Below are 24187 nucleotides of genomic sequence, written 5' to 3'. Positions count from 1 at the left end.
ACTGGTTCTCGTTATTTAGCTCCCATTTATAAGTGAGAACATGTAGTATTTGGTGTTCTGTTCCTGCAGGATGTGATGACGAAATGAAACACTGATTTAGAGTCAGATGTCTGTGTCCTGACACTGCCTTTTAGAGGCTGGTTGATCTTGGGAGAAGTCACTTTATCTTTCCAGGTCTGTTTCCTTACTTATAAAATAAAATGATTGAACCAGAAAAGAGATGGCAGATACATTTCTCATTTGGTGCTAAACCTGATAAATGGCTAGTGATTTTCTGGATAATTTGTTGAGAATACCAGGCTCAGTGGCAAAGAGTTAAGTTTGCTAGGAATGCAGGCCTCCAGCTCATTCCATGTACCTGCAAAGGACATGATCTTGTTTTTTATTTTTTTTTTTTTCAGGGTCTTGCTCTGTTACCAGGTTGAAGTACAGTGGCATGGTCACAGCTCACTGCAGGCTCGACCTCATAGGCTCAAGCAATCCTTCCACCTTAGCCTCCTGAGTGGCTGAGACTACAGGTGTGCACCACCATGCCTGACTAATTTGTAGAGACAGGGTCTCCCTTTATTGCTCAGGCTGGCCTCGAACTCTTGGGCTCAAGTGATCCTCCCACCTCAGCCTCTCAAAGTGCTGGGATTACAGACATGAGCCACCATGCCTGGCCAATCACTCTTTTTTATGGCTGCATAGTATTCCATGGTGTACATGCATGCTAGTCATTCTTTTTTTTTTTTTTTTTTTTTGAGATGGAGTCTCACCCTGTCACCAGGGCTGGAGTACAGTGGCACAATCTCAGCTCACTGCAAGCTCCACCTCGGGGTTCACGCCATTCTCCCGCCTCAGCCTCCTGAGTAGCTGGGACTACAGGCAACCACCACCACACCCGGCTAATTTTTTGTATGTTTAGTAGAGACGGGGTTTCACCATGTTAGCCAGGATGGTCTCAATCTCCTGATCTTGTGATCTGCCCTCCTCAGCCTCCCAAAGTGCTGGGATTACAGGCATGAGTCACCGTGCCCGGCCTCGCATTCTAGCCATTCTTGAAGGCACCAAGCACACTCTTGCTCTGCCTGGAGTATACTTCCTCTGAGCATCTGCATTAATCTGTCCCTCACTGTCTTTAGTTCCTCTCAATGTCACCTTCTCAGGGAAGTCTTTCCTTATCACCTTTGAAATATTGCAACCAGCTTTCAGCTTTATTTTGTCTCTGTTTTATTTTTTTCTCTTCCCTTCTCTGCTCTGTTTTTCTTCATAGTACTTACTATCATCAAGCATGCTTTATATTTTACTTATACTTTCTATCATCAAGCATGCTTTATATTTTACCTGTTTGTTTTTTCTTTGTCTGCTCCCAACAGAAGCAAGCTCCATGAGGACAGAATTTATGCCTATTTTGTTCACTGCTGTTTTCCCTAGGTCTAGAAAAGTGATTGGGATATAGTAGGAGTTCAATGAATATTTACAGAATGAATGATTATCTCATCTCTACTCCAAATTTTCTGCTGTCTTCTATCTTAACCCCGATTATCTGACTCTTACCATAATACCATGACTCTCATCTTTTTTTTTTTTTTTTTTTTGAGACGGAGTCTCGCTCTGTCGCCCAGGCTGGAGTGCAGTGGCGCAATCTCGGCTCACTGCAAGCTCTGCCTCCTGGGTTCACACCATTCTCCCGCCTTAGCCTCTCCGAGTAGCTGGGACTACAGGTGCCCGCCACCACGCCTGGCTAATTTTTTTGTATTTTTAGTAGAGACGGGGTTTCACCGTGGTCTCGATCTCCTGAACTTGTGATCTGCCCGCCTCAGCCTCCCAAAGTGCTGGGATTACAAGCGTGAGCCACCGCGCCCAGCAACTCTCATCTTTTAAATATATCATGAATCCTCTCTTCTCCATCTACTGTGCCACTACCCTGGACTCTGATGGATATGCCTATCTGATCTCAGCACTCCCTATTTGAAACCTTTCTGAACTCCCTGGCATGGCAGATACTTTTCCTCATGAACTGGCCCCTGTCTGTCTCTCAATTTCATCTCACATCACTGCCATGCAACCCTCCAGCCATAGAAAACTCCTTGCCTTTATACACCTGAATCTACAATTTATTTTGTTCCTTGGTGATTTTTGCTCACCTGAAATGCACTTCTCCTCCTTTGCCTCGCTAGCTTGTAGGCAAACTTCAAGACTCTCAGCTCTCCCCAAGTCTGGCCCTTTAAGCCTAGGTTAGAATATATAAGTATTCCCCAAAACAAAAAACAAAAGCAGAACAAACAAACAAAGAATATATAACTACTCACACAGCATCCTGGGCTTACACACCATACGACCATTGGCTGGTTGCTTACCTGCCTTCATAAGATATGAGTTCCTTGAGGACAGGAACCATAGCTCATTTACTTTTCTTTCTTTCTTTTTTTTCCTCTTTAAGATGGAGTTTCACTCTTGCTGCCCAGGCCAGAGTGCAATGGCTCACTGCCACCTTTGCCTCCTGGGTTCATGTGATTCTCCTGCCTCAGCCTCCCGAGTAGCTGGGATTACAGGCACCCCCACTATGCCTGGCTAATTTTTTTGTATTTTTAGTAGAGATGGGGTTTCACCATGTTGGCCAGGCTGATCTCGAACTCCTGACCTCAGGTGATCCGCCCACCTCAGCCTCCCAAAGTGCTGGGATTACCGGCATGAGCCACAGCGTCTGGCCAGCTCATTTACTTTTCTATCTTCAGCATGATGCACAGAACCTGACACATAGTAGATGCTTGAAAAATGTTTGTTGGAGGAAACATTGGCTGGATGTTTAGATAAATAATCATAACAGAAAATACTTAGATGAGGCTTATAATGGTCTGGTGCTGTTCTCAAGACTGCACCTACAGTTACATGTGGAATCCTCCTAATACTCTCAAGGAAGTGGGTATTGCTGAAGAGTCTAAAGGCCCTGGATGGCTAAGTTAATTGCCCATACTCACCCAGTAAGTGGCAGAGATGGGATTCAGACTGAGGCATCTGGCTCCAGACTGTGTGTGTGCATGTTTTTTTTTAATTTACTGTTTTTGATTGACATGTAATAACTGTACGTATTTATGGGATACATTGTGATATTTCAATACATGTATATAATGTGTAATGATCAAATCAGTGTAATTACCAAATCAAATCCATCATCTCAAACATTTACTATTGCTTTGTGTGGGGACAGATGGTGTTCTTTTTAAATTTTTATTTATTTTAAATTAAATTTATTTTTGGAAGGACAGAGTCTAGCTCTGTCACCCAGGCTGAAGTGCAGTAGCAGAATCATAGCTCACTGTAGCTTTGATTTCCCAGGCTCCAGCGATTCTCCCACCTCAGCCTCCTGAGTGGGTGCCACCCCACCTGGCTAATTTTTTTTTTTTTTTTTTTTGAGACTGAGTCTCCCTCTGTCGCCCAGGCTGGAGTGCAATGGCGCCATCTCGGCTCACTGCAACATTTGCCTCCCAGGTTCAAGCCATTCTCCTGCCTCAGCCTCCTGAATAGCTGGTATTATAGGCACCCGCCACCACACCTGGCTAATTTTTGTACTTTTAGTAGAGAAGGGGTTTCACCATGTTGGCCAGGCTGGTCTCAAACTCCTGATCTCAGGTGATCTGCCCGCCTTGGCCTCCCAAAGTGCTGGAATTACAGGCATGAGCCACTGCACCCGGCCCTGCCTGGCTAATTTTCGTATTTTTTGTAGAGACAGGGTTTTGACCTGTTGCCCAGGCTGGTCTCAAACTCCTGAGCTCAAGTGATCTGCCTGCCTTCTCCTCACAAAGTGCTGGGATCACAGGCGTGAGCCACTGTCTGTGCCCAGCCCAGACTGTGTTTTTTGTTTGTTTGTTTGTTTCTTTTTTTTTTTTTTGAGACAGAGTCTCACTTTGTCCCCCAGGCTGGAGTGCAATGGCGTGATCTCGGCTCACTGCAACCTCTGCCTCCCAGGTTCAAGCGATTCTCCTGCCTCAGCCTCCCAAGTAGCTGGGATTACAGGTGCATGCCACCATGCCCAGTTAATTTTTGTATTTTTTAATAGAGACAGGGTTTCACCGTGTTGGCCAGGCTGGTCTCAAACTCCTGACCTCAAGTGGTCTCCCCGCCTCGGCCTCTCAAAGTGGTGGGATTACAGGTGTGAGCCACCGCACCCAGCCCAGAACAGCCCTGTGTTCTTGAGGATTAAGTGTATATAGGCGACAGATAGATGGTGGACACAAAGGTATTCCAAGCAGAAAAACAATGGAAGCAAAGACAAGAATGTTCACATTATTTTGATGTAGATTTTATAGTCAGTAAATTTGGCCACATCTGCAATTAATTGTCCTATAAAATCATCATCCCCTGCAGTATATTTCAAATTAAAACCTTAACCCTCCCCAACACACACACATTTTTAGAGATGGTTTCTCACCATGTTGCCCGGGCTAGACTTGAACTCCTTGGTTCAAGCAATCCTCCCACCTTAGCCTCCTGAGTAGCTGAGACTACAGCTGTATGCCACGGTGCCTGGCTTAACCATATTTTTGAAAACACACTTTTAATCATTCTCAAATGTGTTCCTAACCCTCAAATCCTAGATGAGCTAGACCCTTTCGTGACACACACCTCTCAATATTGAGATCATAACATTTAAATGTATATCCACATTCACTCATTCTTTCAATGGACACTTATTGAGTGTCCATTATGTTCCAGGCACTGTTCTTGACACTAGTGATACCACTACTAGAATACACACAACATTTGTAACACAATCATGGACATATATGGAATTTTTTGTGAGGCCATGGAAGCCATGGTTAGGATTACAGGTTCACGAGCCAGAAATCCCGGGTTAAACCCCAACTCTGCCACTTTCTAGTTGTGGGAACTCAGTAATGTCACTTACTTGGTCTCTTTCTGTATAAAATGGGTCTAACAACAGTCTCTAGCTCATGGGCTTGTTGTGAGGATTACACAGTTAATACATGTAAAGTGTGTGGCACAGTGTCTGGCAAATACTCGGTAAGCACTTAATAAATGTTAGCAATTTTATGTTGGCAATCTTTTCTGATAAGTTATTGCTGAATGATTGAGCTTCTTAGGTGGGGCTGTTTTCCATTATAAAATACAAAGAAATCTGCACATCGTCTCTGGTAGGGAATAAGTCTTAAAGGGATACAGAGGAATTAACAGCATTTGTTGCCATAACAAAATCATTCCGTGATCTTGAGTGGGCCTTTAAGAGCCTATAATTTACATTAGTGCTCCCTCCATCTCAGCGGGACAGGCTTTGGCAGAGCTATTTGTGCAAGAAGGAAGGTCAAGGGACTCCTTGCATTGAAGGCCTTTCTCAAAATGAAGGATTTGGCTTCTGAGATTAATGTTCGAAGTGAACCCCTGCTATACTTAATTCCCTTTTCTGTGAACTCAGTACATTTTTAAAATTCAGTCAGGGGCCCTCCTATGGTGTGGCACGGAAACCAACAGCCCAGACTCCCTTCTAAATGAGTTCTGAATGGCTCTCCCTCATCCTATGGGCTGGCTACTGCATTCTAGGGATAGCCCCTGGGCTAAATCCTTTGGATTAAAGAGTGCCCTGGAATAAAACGCCTTAGATTTGCACATATTAGATTTAGTGGGAATTTAATATTAAAATTGAAGACAAAAATATTTTTTAGAACAAGATTCTATGGGTGTGGCCACCCTATTGGGAAAGTGGAGGCCTTAGAAACTGTGGGGATGAGAGGTCTCTCTGGTCAAGCTGCATGTTCTGAATTAAAATAGGATTTCTTGGCCAGGCATGGTGGCTCACGCCTGTAATCCCAGCACTTTGGGAGACTGAAGCGGGTGGATCATGAGGTCAGGAGTTCAAGACCAGCCTAGCCAACATGGTGAAACCCCCGTCTCTACTAAAAAATACAAAAATTAGCTGGACGTGGTGGTGCACGTCTGTAATCCCAGCTACTTGTGAGGCTGAGGCAGGAGAATCTCTTGAATCCGGAAGGCGGAGGTTGCAGTGAGCCGAGATTGCACCACTGCACTCCAGCCTGGGCGACAGAGCAAGACTGCGTCTCAAAAAAAAAAAAGGATTTCTTTTCTGAATAATACCTGTTGAGAGAAATAATCACCAGTCACAATAGAAAGCTTAGGTTCAGGCTGGGTGTGGTGGCTCACGCCTGTAATTCTAGCACTTTGGGAAGCCAAGGCAGCCAGACCACTTGAGCCCAGGAGTTTGAGACCAGCCTGGACAACATGATAAGACCCCATCTCTATAGTTTCAGTAGTGTGGAATAGTGAAAAGCAGTAAAAACAAACAAACAAACAAACACACACAAAATAAAACTTGGCTCTGCAACTTACTAGCAACTACTGAGAACCTTACTTTCCTAATCTGAACATGGGGTGATACAACTGTTTTGTGCCTTATCCATTTTTTTTTTTTTTTTGAGACGAAGTTTCGCTCTTGTTGCCCAGGCTGGAGCGCAATGGCACGATCTCGGCTCACTGCAACCTCCGCCTCCAGGGTTCAAGCGATTCTCCTGTCTCAGCCTCCAGATTAGCTGGGATTACAGGCACCCATCACCACACCCTGCTAATTTTTGTATATTTAGTAGAGACAGGGTTTCACCATGTTGACCAGCCTGGTCTTGAAATTCTGACCTCAGGTGATCCACCTGCCTCGGCCTCCTAAAGTGCTGGGATTACAGGTGTGAGCCACTGTGCCCGGCACCGCCTTATCCATATTTAACTCTCACAGTTGTGACAATCAAAGGTGATAATAAATCTATCATTGGAAATGCTACGTACATGCTATGCCCATGAGTGGAAATGGTATGTACATGACTGGTTATTTTTCTATTGTGGCTTACCTGTCTTGATGAGGGTGTCTTAGATAGTGTTATTTGATCTAAGACTTAAGCATGGGAAAGACAATTCTTTGTGAGCTGTGGAGTAGGTTTCTTTCCAGATTCAAAAGGAAATACCATTTCTTCAGTAACTTCTTCAGTAACTTCTATGTGCCAAGGACCATGCTGAGATTTTAGCTCTCATTTAACTCTTGTAGAAATCCAGAGAGATGGCCAGGCACAGTGGCTCACGCATGTAATCCCAGCACTTTGGGAGGCTGAGGCGGGTGGATCACCTGAGGTCAAGGGTTCGAAACCAGTCTGGCCAACATGGTGAGACCCTGTCTCTACTAAAAATACAAAACTAGTTGGGCATGGTGGTGCATGCCTGTAATCCCCGATACTTGGGAGAATCGCTTGAACCTGGAAGGCGGAGGTTTGAGTGAGCCAAAAATCGCACCATTGCACTCCAGCCTGGGAACAAGGGCGAGACTCTGTCACAAAAAAAAAAAAAAAAAAAGGCCGGGTGTGGTGGCTCATGCCTGTAATCCCAGCACTTTGGGAGGCTGAGGCAGGCGGATCACGAGGTCAGGAGTTCAAGACCAGCCAGACCAACATGGTGAAACCCTGTCTCTACTAACAAAAAAAATACAAAAATTAGCTGGGCGTGGTGGTGCACACCTGTAATCCCAGCTACTTGGGAGACTGAGGCAGGAGAATCACTTGAACCTGGGAGGCAGAGGTTGCAGTGAACCGAGGTCACGCCATTGCACTCCAGCCTGGGCAATAAATAGAGTGAGACTCCATCTCGAAAAAAAAAAAAAATCCAGAAAGATAGGTGTTATTAATTTATAAATGAAGACACTAAAACTCAAAGCAATTAAGCAATTTGTCCAAAATCACATAGCTCAGAGAAAAAATTGAGATTCAAACTCAAATCTCTTGGAAACTAATTTTCATGCTGTTTGCACTCACTCCGGAACATTGCCTCATAGGCAGAAGGAAAAGAAGAAAACAGAAAGTAAAAGACAAGGGTCTAGAAAACTAAAATGCCCCAGGAAAATGGAGTGGGCCTAAGAATTAAAATAATTATAATAATAATAAAACAGGTGCCAAGGTTAGCCACAGAAAAGAAATAATAAAAGTTCACATTTGTTTTGCTATAGCCTGCCACTTAGAAAAATCTGTTTTATTTTTCTCATGTTCCTGGGGAGGGCAGTGAGAAATAGGAACAAGAATTTTACCCATTTCTCCAGCGGATATGGAGTTCAAAAAAAAAGAAAGAAAGAAAGAAAGGATATACCCATTTCATAGGTGTCGGTGGGCAAAACTGAAGAAGGAGCAGGCAACATCTGAGAAAAGGGTAACTGACCCTCTTTGAGATGAGGACTCACTTCCTGAAGTGGAACCTGAGCCTCCTTAAGCAGGATTTTTCCCTGACTCCAGTTCCAGTTCACCTGGAGTCACTGACCTCCACACTTTCAAATTTCTTTTATTTTTATCATTTTATTTATTTATTTATTTGAGACAGTCTCACTCTGTCACCCGGCCTGGAGTGCAGTGGTGCAATCTCGGCTCCCTGCAACCTTCGCCTCCAGGGTTCAAGCCATTCTCCTGCCTCAGCCTCCCGAGTGGCTGGAATTACAGGTGCCCGCCACCACGCCCGGCCAATTTTTGTATTTTTAGTAGAGACAGGGTTTCACCACGTTGGCCAGGCTCATCTGGAACTCCTGATCTCAGGTAATCTGCCTGCCTCGGCCTCCCAAAGTGTGGGGATTATAGGTGTGAGCCACTGTGCCCAGCGAGAACGTCCCCTCTAGAATCCTTCAGCTCAGGCAGTCTGTGAGAGCGAGCCTTTTTTGAGGCCATAATCCAGATACTTCTGGAAAAGAAAAGAAAATTTCAGGCTAATATGGAGCTGGGTTTTTTAGTTGTCTGAAGGGGGTGGAGCCGTTGTTTGTGCCTGGCAGCGTCAACCTTTAGGTCTGGTGAGAGAATTTAGCTAAGAGAGTTCCCACTGTCTGCTGTTCACAGTACATGCTAGCTGGTATTGACAAGGAATGAACCTAAAGCGCAGGAAGTGTTGAATTTGTCTGGATTAAATTTTGCCTCATGAGAAGATAAAAGATCAGAAGGATTTAAAATGTTCCAGAATTCTTTGCTGGTTTTAAGGAATCATTTTTCCCAAAGGTGGCAAATGCTACTTTTAAATTTATGGTTTTCTTGATTCCCCTTCAGCCTCTATTTCTCTCTCTTAGGACTACTACTTTTTAATTAACTTTCACTTAACTTTCCAACACTGATGAAATAAAGAAAAATGAGGGTTATTTATATATATTTTAATAGAATCCAGTTTGATTTTTCAACTTAAAAAAAAAAAATTAACTAGAACTGAGAACCAGTCCCGGCCTCACCACCCAGTCCTTAGGACTTACACTTAACCTGTGTGATCTCAGTGTCTTCATCTGCAAAATGGGGACAAAATAGCTCACAGGATTATTTTGTAAGGATCACATAAAGTAAGAAGGGTAAAAGTGCTCCATAAAGTAGAAAGGGCCTCATTATTGGAAAGGGATTATGATTTCTTTCTTTAAATGTGAAGTTAAATGGAGGATAAAGGGTGGAGGCACTGATAACATTTTAGCCTTCAATATTCACTTTTTAATATTTATGAGGAGTTTCAAAATCATTTCCCTCTTTCATACTGCTTTTCAAACGGCAAGGGTCATTATTTGTCCGGCCCAGTCTGGGATAAGTAACTCTCCCAGGGTTAGACACCAGGTCAAGTGCCAAAACACAAATGAGAATTAAGCACAGCCGATGGGTGATCGCTGGGTCCCCAGTTTCCTTCCCGTTAGTGAGCTTCATGGAATGCAGGCAGATTTATCTCCATTTCTCTTGTCAATCTTGTAACTTTTAAGTGAGATGAAATTCAGTTGGCTACCCTTTACAGGGACTTTATTTCCCATTGTATTCAAGACTGTCAGCAATGAATGTAAACTGTTTGTAAAAATCCCATCGTTAGAATCTTCCAGAAACTGAGGCTGGGAGAGATTAAATATCTTGCTCATGGCCTCACAGCTGGTGAGTGGCAGTGCTGGGGCTACAGCCCATGTCTAACTCTGACCACACACCCCTTCTTCAGAAAAAAACCACAATGTAAATAATAATAAGAAGAATAACAACAATAACGGCAGCTAACACTGTGTGCTAGGCACCGTTCTAAGCTCTTTGCATGTGTTAACTCAACCAGCAAAGAACCATTTTTGGAACATTCTTTCACTAAAGTAGCCCGGTATTTTTTTTTCCCCTCAGCTGAATGACACTGCAACCCGAAATCACAACTCTGTTTTAGGTTCCTGGTGGTGCCTGCTTCCTCTTCTAGTTTGTTTAGTCACAGAATTCGATTCCTGTTGGCCCATTCCGCGCCTACAAACAGGCTTAGCGCTCCACTGAAATGCGGGAGGCTCCTTAACTCTTGTATAAACAGGTAAGGCGAAGGGGGTGGGGCGCGGATTGCGGACATCTGGGTTTCTTGGGAATTGGGATGGGGTGGGGGTTCGAGCCAGCTCCCCAGAGAGCAGGCAAGGTGAAGCGAGGGCTTGGCTGCTGTTTCTAAATGCAGTGTTTTTTTGTTCCCTTTCTAGAAACCCTCCGTAACTCTAGGTCAGAGCGCATTAAAATGAGCCACTTCTGAACGAGCAGCGCCCAGGCCCCAGGCCCTGCTGCGAAGGCCCCGGCAAAGGTCAGGGCCCCGTCCGCGTGACGCTCCTGCCTGCGCGCGGCCAAGCCATGCTCGGCCCCAGGTAAGGACGCCCCGGGAGCTCTCCCCGGCACGCGGGGGTCGCGGAGATCCCACCTCGTCCAGCGACTTCTTTATAGGGGGAAGAATGGTAGCGGGGCGGTTCCGATCGGCTTGAAATTCAACAGCAGGTTCCTAATTCCTCAAACGTGGTTCAGGCTGGGTTTTCACGGAACAGCCCGAAGGGGGCCGAGCGTCTGACTCGGACAGATGCCCCCAGGTGGAGCAGGTGCCACTTCTGGGTGTCTGAAAGGCATGTGACTTTTGGGGCGAGGAGAGAAGTCCGTCTGGTCAAGTCCCCCAATCTCTGCCATCAAGGCCGATTTTCTTTGAACCTTTAGCAAAGGTATCTGCGCTCCTAAAAACAACAGGAATGTGGCACTGGCCTTTAGCCAGGGGAGGCTCAGCCAGCAGGATAAAATTTCAGGGCAGATTTACGGGAAGTTGCCGGTGTTGGGAGTAAAAATCTGGTTTGGTGAGTTTAAGGGAAGGGAGTAGACGAGAGACAACCTTGCTACTGTGAGGCGGATGGCCTCGGCAGGGGGCGGGCGGCGGGAGGAGAGAGGGAGGGAACCGGGAAGGGCCCGCAGACCAGACGCTGAGCGCTCCCGTGCGCAGCGCCCCACACAGCCGGGACCCGGCGCCGCTCCGCGGGTGAACAGCCGCGCGCTCCCGGCCTCGGGAGCTGAGCCGGAGAGAACTTCGCTGCCTTCGGGTCGCCGCTGCCTTCGGGTCGCCGCTCCCGCTTTCCACTGTGGAATGTGCAGCTTGGGATAGAGAGAAACCAGGATTTGGGGAGCGGTCCTCCTGGAGACTTTCTCTCTGCAGGTCTCCAAGGTTAAGCAATTCTGACCCACTGGAATTCCCAGAGCCTGGGAGTTAAGCCTAAAACGCTCTGTTGCTTTAAGCGGCGCGGTGGGGAGTCGCTGGACACTCCTTATTTTGGTTTTACATTAAAAAGAAGGCGGACGAGAAGATGTTGTAGTTGACTTCCTAGCTGTGTTAAGTTGCTCCTGGGCTGTGAATGGTGTTAATTTCTGAAGTGGGCGGCTCCAAAAACTTAACGAGGAAAGGTAAGGTGGTTTTGGTAGTCCTTCTAACTATTGTCCCTTAATCTTACAATTTGGATCCCAATTTTTGAAGTATATATTTTTTTTCTTTTTCTTCTCTCTTTAGCCCCTATCCCTCATGCTATCACTCACCTTCTGTCTCTTGGTATATTTAGTGGGAAATAAAGGGTTTATAAAAAGGTTTTAAAAGGATCAACTTGTGGGAAGGCAGATAATTATATACAGTCAAGCCCATCGTGTTTCCTGTAGTGATGAATCTTTTTCCATAAAAGAAACTGGTTTTTTTTTTCACTCTTGAAAATACATGATTGGACCGCCCAGAAGCACAGGTGACTTTAGACTCAGATTATTACAGTGAGACTGAGGAAGCGTCCTGGACAGGAGGCATCTCATTTAAGTGTTAACCAAGGCAGAGGGGGGTCTTCCTGCAGTAATTTACGTCTGAAAGTAACATTCGGTGGAGGTGTAGTTGTTTCAGATTAAAAATTCAGCCTATAGAAAAGGGTAGGACTGACGAATTATGACATCTGACAAATTAGCAGTTGACCGGATATTTAAGAAATCAGATAAAATAAATGGAAGTGGAATTTTTCAAATAAATGACTCATTTTTTAATTAGGTAAAAGTTCAGCCACTCTTGGGTACTGTCCCAAGGCATAAGTGATAAGAAGATACCATCTTCAAGGTACTTACAGGCCATTACCGACCTAAACTAAAAATCAAACCTTTTTTTTTTTTTTCTGGTGGTATTTTAATGACTCACTGTTTTCTTTAGCAGGAATATAGATTTTAAAATGTATCCTTTAAAAGTTTTAAGGCAAGGTCATACGAATTTCTCAGGGGAGGGAAAGCAAAAGGTTGACAACCCAACGTGAAGGAGTTGCCGAAGTTTTGAGCTCAAAAGGTTGGCAATTAGATCCAGAGCGTTTGAGAATTGCAGGTGCCGATTCTAAAAGGTGAAAGGTGGTCAGCGGCATAACACACAACCTCAAGATAAACCAAAGTACTCAGCCTAGAGGATAAGAGATCACTTTGTGGGAGTTTGTGTTGCTATTAATTTAAACAATGATCTTTGTTAGATTGCTGACTTGAAGTCTTGGAGGGAACTAAAATCAACCCAGTCTGAAAGGAAAACAGAAGGAAAAAAAGAAAGGAGATGGTTTGAGTTTTAATATTTTTTTCTGGTCTGCTTTACCCTTCATCTTGTTCTGATATACACACTGTTGGCCTCTTTGACTTAATTACTGCATGCTGGAAGGATGGGGTCTCAGAAATTTCCCAAGCACCTAGCTTCATTACTAACTTTCAGTATGTGTCAAATGAAGAAATAAGCCTAGCTCTGCCATCCTTTACCTGGCTAGGTAGGCCATGCTTTAAATTAATTACATCAAAATATTCTGAATATCAATCAATTATTAAAGATTTATTATCTTCCTCTTGGTTTTTGCATTTACAGACGTTTGTAGGATTGAGAATTCATCATCATCATTTTTTTTTACCAATCTCTATATTTTTAATAGTCAACATATTTATTTTTGATTCCCCCACTGTGCTGCTTTAAACTAAATTTTGAAAGAATTCTGCCCAAAGCAGTAGTGATACTGAGGATGAAATAAAGACAAAGCAAGAGAACTACATGTTTCTGGACACGTGTTCTGTACACTTGCTCTAACTAGTGCTAAAGACTACTCACATTTTTTTCCTCACATGATAAGAACATTCATATCAGACTATTTGCTTTACTGTTCTAGGTAGTGATTTTTTAAAAGATTGGGTAAAGATGAAATTATTTTCTTACAAAAGGATTTAATTTGCTTTTCAAATTCTGCTCTGAAGCTCAAGATTAAATCATGTCCCAAATGACTGAGCTTTCATTGCTATAGAAAAGCATTTGGCTATTTCAGTAAGTTTCCACCTCCACATCTTAAGTCTCTTGATTTTTCAGAAAAGGTCAGGGGAGTGGATACAAGGGTGAAGGAGGGAGATTTTCTTAAAATTGGACCCAGGCTCAAGTGAAACTGTGATTAGGTTATCCCAGAAGATACATAATTCTGGGGAAAAAAAACTTACTCTAAAGAGGGTTTAAGTTTGGGATTCATGAGACTTACAAAAAAGGGTATGTTTAGAATAAAGGTAGAATTCGTGTGCCAAACTTTTATGAAGTTACGATGAAGACATTAAATGCAGCTTTAAGTGCTTGTCACTGTGATTCCAAGCTACAGGTTATATTGCAGTGTTTCAGCTACTGGCCTGATTAGGAGATATATTTTCTTTCCCTCTTGGGAACAGTCTCTGTGTCTTAATGATGATGCTGATTTTCTGGTTTAATATCATAAAAGGTGTGTGTTAGTCCCAACATTACTGCTCCAAGTAATGGCTTCAAAGAGCAACTGGATAAAGATTGTCAGTAATAGCAATGCAGAGATGACCTGGGTTTCAAGATAGGAGGCCTTTGGAGCCTCCAGAGAATTGTTATAGAAATGATCAGTAACTAATTGCTCAGTTGCCACCTCAAGTTGTTTTTTCCATCTTATGCTGGAGAGATTCAGGGGGAAATGGCACCCTGCCATTTTTTGTGTGTGGTCCTGAATCATCCTGTTGGTAAAACTCCTGAGATCGTCTGAGCTGGAGTTCTGATTGTTTCTGTTTCTCTCATAGTTGCTTCCCCATCTATTCTGTCAGCATCTGTATCAGGGGGAGGCAGTGGGGAGGGCGATCTCATCCCCTTGAAGTCAATGACCACCTTCTTTTAAGGTTCTCATATCTTTTGCTCTGAAAAAGGTGTGGGGGAGGAAAACTTTCATTTTCCAGCGAAAATAGAAAGGCAGAGAGTGTCTAGAGGAATAAATGGCCAAGAAACAGGTAAGTTCTGAATGTGGTCCTAGTGTAGAATTTACCAGAAAGCTCACATGGAGATTGTCAATGCCCTCAAAGGACTGCAGGTAAACTAGCAACTGTGGGAAGTGGAGGCTCCTCCTCCCCTTTTGTAATTCAAATGTTTCTAGTGTACTGCAATAGACACTAGTTTGAATGAATTCAAGATATCATCTCTTGGTAAAACCAAAAGTAAACTGATTACGAAAGGCACACACCCTTCAACCATACTCCCACTCTCTGCCTTTCCTCTACTTTCTGTGTGGTTTAAGGACACCTGAAAAAAAAAAAAAGAATTACAGCTCAGTTTATGTAACTTACATATTCAATAGGAGCAGTCTTTTTTTGTTGTTATGAATCTTCCATTTTTGTCATCACAGGAACTTAGTTTATGTAAAAAATGATTTGTGGGTGTGTCTAGATGCATATGGTTTATGTGTTTGTAAAGTAAAATACATAAATAAGCTGATCACATAGAAGTGATTGTGACTATAGTAGCTCTTTTGGTGCACCCTATCAAAGCTTTTAGAGTGGAGTCATTTTAGAAATCAAAAGCACAATCTCTGCTTTTCTGAAGGCCATTTCAGGGAGATGACATCAGGAGAAGACAGAGTGCTAGTGTAACCCTGAAAACCCTTTGTGTTTTAGGAAAATATCAATCTTTTGGTCTCAGGAGATTTCTGGTTCTGCAAAATGTATGCTTTATTTATAGATTACACTCAGCCACATTAATCAAGAAAACAACATCCAGTCTACCCAAATCACGATATTTGTCTTTGGGGATGCTATATGTTTGTGGTTCTCATGAACATGGTGGCCCTGCACGAAGACCATAGTGGGTTCCTGGTGGGTGTACGTTGAATGAAAGGGGAGTTGCTGACAGCTTTGGCCTCCTGATTGTGCCTTGCTTTGATGAATTGTCAGTTTTGCTTATATTCCCTGAGTATCCACCAACTGGGCTGGAAGACAACCTGTTCCCAGACGCTATGGATAATCCACATGTGGGTGAGCAAGCGTTAAGTATATGTACCAATGGGCAGTGGGTGAGTGTACAATGAATGCAGGGCATTGTGCAGCTGAAACAGGAACAGGACGCCTGTACCTGACCAAGGAAATGTCAGCATATTAAAATTACCATAAAAAGTATCTACCTTTCAGAGCATTGAGACCTGGCTCAATCATATTTGTAAAGCATTTCACGTGCCCCGAGAAAAGTGAAAAGTACAGAAGTACAAAATGGACAGGGTTTTTTCAGGTGTTGTTTCTCTTAGATCAATTTAATTCCTATTCTGAAAATGTGTGTTTGAGCCTTGTAAGCTCGGGTAAACCATTCGTGTTTCAAAAACTAGGGTTCAAAGTTGGTGATGATAATAGCACTGTGACTTTTAAAAAGATGGCTTAGGCTGGGTGCGGTGGCTCATGTCTGTTATCCCAGCACTTTGGGAGGCCAAGGCGGGTAGATCACAAGGTCAGGAGTTCGAGATCAGCCTGGCCAATAGGGTGAAACCCTGTCTCTACTAAAAGTACAAAAATTAGCTGGGCATAGTGGCGGGCGCCTATAGTCCCAGCTACTCGGGAGGCTGAGGCAGGAGAATCGCTTGAACCCAGGAGGTGGAGGTTGCAGTGAGCTGAGATCGCGCCACTGCACTCCAGCCTGGGCAACAACAAAAAAAAAGAAAAGAAAAGGAAAGAAAAGATGGCTTAAATAATATTTCTTTTTGTGTGTTGTCATTTGGTTTAAAAAATAATAACATGGTTCTCGGTACACCAAGCCCTTGCCAAGATTAGGCCGATCTTCCCAGTAGCCTTCTCAAGACAAAGTTGCCTTTGTGTAACTACAACTGGGAGGGTTTGGTGACACAGAAAACTCAATGGGGCACTGCAACTTCTTATTAACAGAAAATGCAATGGCCTAATGTTTTTGTTGTTTTTTTGTTTTTGTTTTATGTCCTACCAGTTAATACCTGTGATCTATTTCTCCATGAGGATGATCTTACTATTTTAGACTTGTCCAGGGAAGAATGAGGTGGTTATGGCTTTACCTTAGAATTTAGTTAGATTATAAAAGGCTGCAGCATGCTGGCATGGAGGAGAGCTCAGCACTGTGGGCTAGTTTGTTATCAGGGTAATCAGCAAAGTTTGGTCATGTGGAGAGAAAAAAAGGGGTTTATCTAGAGTGAAGATGCAGATTTTGGGGAAAGGATGGTTATTCATACTAAATTCACACTCCTTAGCAGAGTGTCTAGGAGTGTGGAGTGCCTTGGTTCCAATCTTAGTTCTGCCACTTACATGTGACTTTAGGCAGGCTAACTAAAAAAGAAAACTCTGTGACTCAGTTTCCCCAACTGTAAAATGCCTACCTCACAGGGTTATTATAAGGATTAAATAAATTAATCTGGGCCAGGCTTGGTCACTCACACCATAATCCCGGCACTTTTGGAGACCAAGGCCCGTAGATCACTTGAGCCCGGGAGTTTCAGAACAACCTAGGCAACATGGCAAAACCCCATCTGTACAAAAAATACAAAAATTAGCCAGGCATGGTGGTACACGCCTGTAATACCAGCTACCTGGGAGGCTGAGGTGGGAGGATCCCTTGAGATAGGGAGGCGGAGGTAGCAGTGAGCCGAGATTGCGTCACTGCACTCCAGCCTTGACAGAGCAAGACTCCATCTAAAAACAAACAAACAAACAAAAAACAAACAAACAAGTTTATACCTCTTTGTCTGCTATTTAATATCCTTTAAAAGGGCGAGAGTTGCCAATAAGCAACGATGAGGAGGAAAAAAGTGCATTTTTTCGTAATTAGAAAAAACTTACTAGGTCATTATCAGAAGGAAAAAAGTACGTTTTCTCAAAATTAGGGAGAGTGAAGAGCTGAGTGTGGTGGTTCAAGCCTGTGGTCCCAGCTACTTGGGAGGCTGAGGCAGGAGCGTTGCTGGATGACAGGAGCTCAAGGGTTTAGTATGTTATGATTGCGCCTGTGACTAGCCACTGCACTCCAGCCTGGGTAACATAGTGAGATCTCACCTCTACAAAATACTGAGGGTCAACCAAGAAATCCAAGAGTGAAAGGGCAGTATCAGGTGAATATCAATGAGTCACAGCAGTGTGGCTTTTCTGGTGGGCGGACGGTGTACTCTTAGTTACTAAGAAAAGAGATGAGGAAGGACAGGTGGCTGAAGAAGTATTGGAAGAATTGCCACTAGTGAAATCCTATTTGCAGAGCAAAGAGAAATCCAATAACAAGTTAGCCCTTCCCATTTGCTGCAAACAGTAGTTTGGCCCAGGGACCTCCTTTGCTTTTTGCTCCACACTGTGGGCTCCAGGATCTACCTCAAGGTATATGTCAATTTGCCAATGAGTAAACAGAAACTGCCAGCTCATATGATACGGACAAGCCCAGCGTGAAACCTAGGAGTCACTTCTCTGGTGGGAACTGCAGGAGGCACACAGACCCTGAAATTAAATGGTAACACCCATGTTCTCATGTACCCTGGTCATGTATGAAAGGTCTTGCCCTTTCTCCATTGGCTAGAGCTAGTCACGGAAGGGTGGATGCGTCTGCAGAATCTGCTTATCTGCTCCCCTGCTTCCACCTTTGTCCTCACCGCTCTCCCCGCACACTCCTTTCTTAACCCAGTATCCAGTGACTCTTATTTTTTGAGATGGAGTCTCACTCTGTCACCCAGGCTGGAGTGCAGTGGCACGATCTCAGCTCACTGCAACCTCTGCCTTCCAGGCTCCAGTGATTCTCCTGCCTCAGCCTCCCGAGTAGCTAGGATTACAGACATGCACCACCACGCCTGGCTAATTTTTTGTATTTTTAGTAGAGATGGAGTTTCACCATGTTGGCCAGGCTGGTCTCGAACTCCTGGCCTCAGCAATCTGCCTATCTTGGCCTCCTAAAGTGCTGGGATTGCAGGTGTGAGCCACCTCACCTGGCTAGAGTGACTCTTTTAAAACAGAAATCAGCTCGTGTCAGTCCCCTGCCGAAAACTTTCTAGAGCCTCTCTATCTCACTCAAAAGCCAGTGAATGACTTTATTTCTAGTCCCATCACCTCTTTAACCTCACCTGCTACCACGCACATCCTTACTCCCTCTGCTTTAACCACACTCATTTTCTTGATGGGGTGTGCCCAGCACATTCATACCACAGGGCCTTTGCACTGGCTGCCTCTGATGCCTGAACCATCATCCCCAGACATCTCCATGCTTCACTCCTTCACCTCCTTCAAGTCTTTGCTCTGCCTCCTCCTGGTTAAAACAGCAATTCCTCCTTCCTGCCCGCATCCTCCGTCTCGCTACCCTGCTTTCTCTCTGGTATTTATCGCTTTGTAGCATACTATGTAATTGTGTGACCTATTATCTGTCTCTCCCAGCCTAGAATGTCTACTTCATTCATTGATGTATCCCCAAGCACACTAGAGGAGCGTCTGCCACCGAGTAGGTGCTCCATAAATACTTGTTGAATAAATGAATAAGACATACAGGCTTTTACACATTTCAAGCATGACTGAAAGCGTTTTACTCGAAATACAACCACGAACATACCTTTCTGAATGAGCTTGGGTTTTCTCCCAGACCTCTCCCAGAAGGCTGCCATGTTTTCTGTGGTTTATTTTCTCTGTCACCACAAGTCCTTGATGGAGGCTGATGACTAAGTAACGTGCAAGGCAGGGCCAAAAGTGGGGATGTGGCAATCATCTCAGCACTTCCCCATTTCAGAGCTTCCCTGTTTCCAAATCAAAGCCTCCTCTTTGGCAATCTTTTTGTGATTTACATCTAAATGTATAGCCCTCTGTTTTGAACCATTTTGTGAATTGCATGCCCTACAGATAATTACAATTGACTGACATGTTACTATATTGTTTATCACCTTTTCTATTGTCATTTAATTATAATTAATGATTGTTCTGAAAGTAACTGTCAAGACAAATTTTCTTAACTATCTCTTTTCACCTTTGAGGTTTCCACAAGTGCTAATGGCTGCTACAGGATTCCATTTAGATTGTTCTCGGTTGTAGAGCTCAATTAGGTATTTTTCTCTTGACCTGGATGAAACAGAAGTGCTAGAGTCATTGTTTGAGTCTTTAATTTTTTCCCAGAACCTTTGTACAAATACTTGATCTTGCCTTTTACCAAGTGGCAAAACAATTCTCTGATCCGTCATGTTTGTTTGCTAGCCCTGGCTTCGTTCTCTCCTTTGGACAATTACCTAGGTTTGGCAAAATTGCTTTTCTTGGCCTTTGGAGGCCCAGTTCCCTCTCTGCGTTCATTTGCCTTGTTTAGATCCATAATTCACTGAAAAGGGCTTCCTCAGTTGCTGGTAGAATCCTGTGGCTACTAGGCTTGGGGACCCTAAAACCATCTTGAAGGCAGTACTGACTCCAGGAAGGTTGTTTGCAGTAAAAAAAGGCAATAGTACATAAAGTCTGCTGAGGGGAGATGAAGAGCCTGGATTTAGTTATTTCTGACTATTGTCAGTCATGGTTTATGGCTGATTTAGAATTATTTGGATTTTGGGTTGTGTTTTTTTCCTTGTAAATTGATTTGCAAGACATCATCACAATTTGTTGAGGAGTTCAAAAAATACACACACAAATTATACCTAATAAAGAGCTAATGTTCAGTTCTTTCTGCAAATCATCTTATTTCTTCTCATATGTACTGAATGGGACATTAGAAATGAATAGGGGGGCCGGGCGTAGTGGCTCACGCCTGTAATCCCAGCACTTTGGGAGACCCAGGTGGGATTGCTTGAGCCCAAGAGTTAAAAAGTAGCCTGGGCAACATGGCGAAACCCCTTCTCTATTAAAAAAAAATTTTAAAAGAAAAGAAAAAATGAATAGCATATAAATGTTTTATTTATTTATTTATTTATTTATTTATTTATTTATTTATTTATTTTTGTGACAGAGTCTCGCTCTATCACCCAGGCTGGAGTGCAGTGGTGCAATCTCGGCTCACTTCAAGCTCCGCCTTCTGGGTTCACGCCATTCTCCTGCCTCAGCCTCCCGAGTAGCTGGGACTACAGGCACCCACCACCACGCCTGGCTAATTATTTCTGTATTTTTAGTAGAGACGGGGTTTCACCGTGTTGGCCAGGATGGTCTCGATCTCCTGACCTCGTGATCCACCCGCCTCGGCCTCTCAAAGTGCTGGGATTACAGGCATGAGCCACCATGCCCGGCCAGCATATAAATGTTAAATTAGACTTGTCTTTGGTAATATACTATATAGAGGGAGCTGGTGGTAATTATTTACCAAAATATAGAACCAGTAAATATGAATTAAATGGATTTTTAAACTAGACAATTGAAAGGACTCATTTTTCTTGCCCAGATATAGACTTTTTGTTTTTTTTTTGAGATGGAGTCTTGCTTTTATCACCCAGGCTGGAGTGCAGTGGCACTATCTCGGCTCACTGCAACCTCCACCTCCCAGGCTGAAGCCATTCTGCTGCCTCAGCCTCCTGGCCAGCTGGGATTACAGGCGCCCACCACCACGCCTGGCTAATTTTTGTATTTTTAGTAGAAACAGGTTTCACCATGTTGGCCAGGCTAGTCTCGAACTTCTGACCTCATGATCCACCCACCTTGACCTCCCTAAGTGCTGGGATTACAGGTGTGAGCCACTGTGCCCAGCCCAGAGTTGTTTTTTTTTTTTTTTTTTTTTCCATACTGAGTCTCACTCTGTCGCCCAGGCTGGAGTGTAATGGTGTGATCTCCGCTCACTGCAAACTCCGCCTCCCGGGTTTAAGTGATTCTCCTGCCTCAGCCTCCCGAGTAGCTGGATTACAGGCATGAGCCATGAGGCCTGGCAAATTTTTGTATTTTTCGTAGAGACGGGGTTTCACTGTGTTGGCCAGACTGGACTCAAACTCCTGATCTCAAGTGATCCGCCGCCTTGGCCTCCCAAAGTGTTGGGATTACAGGCGTGAGCCACCGTGTTTGGCCTAGATAACAGACTTAACTGTTGTTTGAGCAGCTGCTATGTGCTGGACACTGGATACAAAGTACTCAGTGGTGAATAAAGATTCTCTGCCCTCTGGGACTTTCTTTGTTGGGTGGAGATGAGATTTAGTGCTCTGAAGGAACCAGGAACCCACAGGTACTACACAGTAGTAGGTGAGAATCCCATAGGTGAGGTCATCAGAGAAGGCTCCTCCAGGGAGGTGGGGCTGAAGGTGTTTGATGGGCAGGGAGATGTCCATCTTTGCTAGATGGAGTAGCGTTCATGAAGGTCCTAAGGCTGGGAACGCTTGGCATGTTGAGGGACTTAAAGAAGGCCGACCTTGCAACAGTGCATAGTGCCCAGCAAGGAGGAGATGGGCACAAGGTAGGGTTATGGGGATTACTGAGACTCAGAGCACGTGGGTCACTAAAGACCATGGAAAAGAGTTTGCATTTTGTTACTCCAGGCCTAAAAGAAAGCCATTAAAGACGACTTCTTAAAAGACAACCCTGACCCAGGCTGGAGCGCAGCGGTGCGATCATGGCTCACTGCAGTCTTAAACTCTTGGGCTCAAGTGATCCTCCTGCCTCAGCCTCCCAAGAAGCTGGGACTACAGTCACGCAATCACACTCAGCTAATTCTTTGATTTTTTTGTAGAGACCAGGTCTCACTATATTGCCCAGGCCGGTCTTGAATTTCCGGGCTCAAGCAATCCATCCATCTTGGCCTCCCAAAATGTTGACATTACAGGTGTGAGCCACTGTGCCTGTCCAGGGGTTGATTTTTGGGGGTGGTGGTGATGGTGGAGAGAGCCAGTGGCCTGCATGGGATGTCTTCTGTGTATCCACCTGCCTCTTTTATGGCCTGAGTCTGAGGCCGGCAGTGGCCAGCAGAAATAGCAAGATGTGGTGATGGCCTGGGGGGAGGACTGAGGATGAGGCTTTCTGATCTGTGTTGCTGGCTGTGATGGCAGAGACTGGGGGAGAACAAGTTTGAGGCAGGTTGAGGAGATCAGGAGCTCAATTTTGGGTGTGTTTACTGAGATTCCTGTTCAAACATCCCAAGGAGATGCTGGAAGTTTCCCTTTTTTTTTTTTTTTTCTGAGATGGAGTCTCACTCTGTTGCCTAGGCTGGAGTTCAGTGGCTCGATCTCGGCTCATGGCAACCTCTACCTCCCAGGTTCAAGCAACTTTCCTGCCTCAGCCTCCCGAGTAGCTGGGATTACAGGTTCGCGCCACCACGCCTGGCTAATTTTGGTATTTTTAGTAGAGACGGGGTTTCACCATGTTGGTCAGGCTGGCCTCGAACTCTTGACCTCGTGATCTGCCCACCTCGGCCTTCCAACGTGCTAGGATTACAGGTGTGAGCCACTACGCCTGGCTAGAAGTTTCCCCTTTTATATCCAGTGCCTCTAGCAAAAGCAGGAGACACCTCTAGTGCCTAGCGTTCATTTTTAGGAAAAGTATTTTTTATTTTATTTTATTTTGAGAGACAAGGTGCCACTCTGTCACCAGACTGGAGTGCAGTGGCGTGACATTGCTCACTGTAACATCTTGGGCTCAAGCAATCAATCCTCCTGCCTCAGCCTCCTGGGTAACTGGAACTACAGGCACATCACCATGCCTGGCTGCCTAGCATTTTTTCTTTTATTTTCTTTTTTCTTTTTTTTTTTTGAGGGTCTTGCTGTGTTGCCTAGGCTGGAGTGAGGTACAATCATATTTCCCTGCAGCCTCGACCTCCCTGTGCTCAGGTGATCCTCCCACTGAGGTGGGTCACAAGTAGTTGGGATTACGGGTGCACATCACCATGCTTGGCTAATTTTTTGTATTTTTTGTCGAGACAGCATTTCTCAATGTAGCCCAGGCTGGTCTCAAACTCCTGGGCTCAAGCAATCAGCTTGCCTCAGCCTCCCAAAGTGCTGGGATTATGGGTGTGAACCACCATGCCTGGCCCTTCACATTCTTTTAGACAACTATTTTCTATTTCAGTGTTTCTCTTTATGTCCACACTGGCAAATATAAAGTATGTGATCTTTACTTATATACTACAAATGACAAAATAATGCTAATTGAGTATCTAGGGTGTATAGGAAACTGTAATGGGGAAATGGGGTTGGGGGCAAATGTTAAAAAAAAGACCTAAGTATAGTTTCAGTCATCAAACTTATAACTCAAATTAATCATCTATATTTACCAAAATTTAAATATTTATATTATATATTTAATGTGCAATCACATTAATATAAATATATTTAAAGTACACGTATATATTTATATATACTTAACACTGAATATATTTAATATATTTAGCATGTATATGTACTTAATTTACAATATTAAATGCCATATTTTGAGATGGAGTCTCATTCTGTCACCAGGCTGGAATGCAGTGGCACGATCTTGGCTCACTGCAACCTCCACCTCCCAGGTTCAAGCGATTCTCCTGCCTCAGCCTCCCGAGTAGCTGGGACTACAGGCGTGCACCACCATGCCCAGCTAATTTTTTTGTATTTTTAGTAGAGATAGGGTTTCACCATGTTGCACAGGATGGTCTCCATCTCCTGACCTTGTGATCTGCCCGCCTCGGCTCCTAAAGTGTTGGGATTACAAGCGTGAGCCATCACACCTGGCCTTAAATGCCATATATATTTAAT

General features: G+C 44.2%; 1 protein-coding gene across 20 annotated transcripts in view; it reads left to right on the top strand.

Moving 5' to 3' along the window:
• The window catches only part of RBM47 (RNA binding motif protein 47), a 261367-nt gene that overhangs the window by 39643 nt on the left and 197537 nt on the right, over nt 1-24187 (top strand). For 3 of the 20 annotated variants that reach the window (XM_055246461.2, XM_055246460.2, XM_063619839.1), the window contains exons 1-2: nt 10091-10320; nt 10478-10636. The gene's annotated coding sequence lies outside the window, so the exon portion shown is untranslated. Of the gene's footprint in view, nt 1-9557; nt 10321-10477; nt 10637-10792; nt 11706-11736; nt 12862-24187 lie in introns of those variants that run through there. The other 17 variants (XM_063619828.1, XM_063619823.1, XM_063619835.1 and 14 more) reach the window with 12 other exon arrangements.

Source organism: Symphalangus syndactylus, chromosome 16 (assembly GCF_028878055.3).
Source record: "Symphalangus syndactylus isolate Jambi chromosome 16, NHGRI_mSymSyn1-v2.1_pri, whole genome shotgun sequence".
NCBI lineage: Eukaryota > Metazoa > Chordata > Mammalia > Primates > Hylobatidae > Symphalangus > Symphalangus syndactylus.
This window is presented reverse-complemented; position numbering and strand designations above follow the sequence as displayed.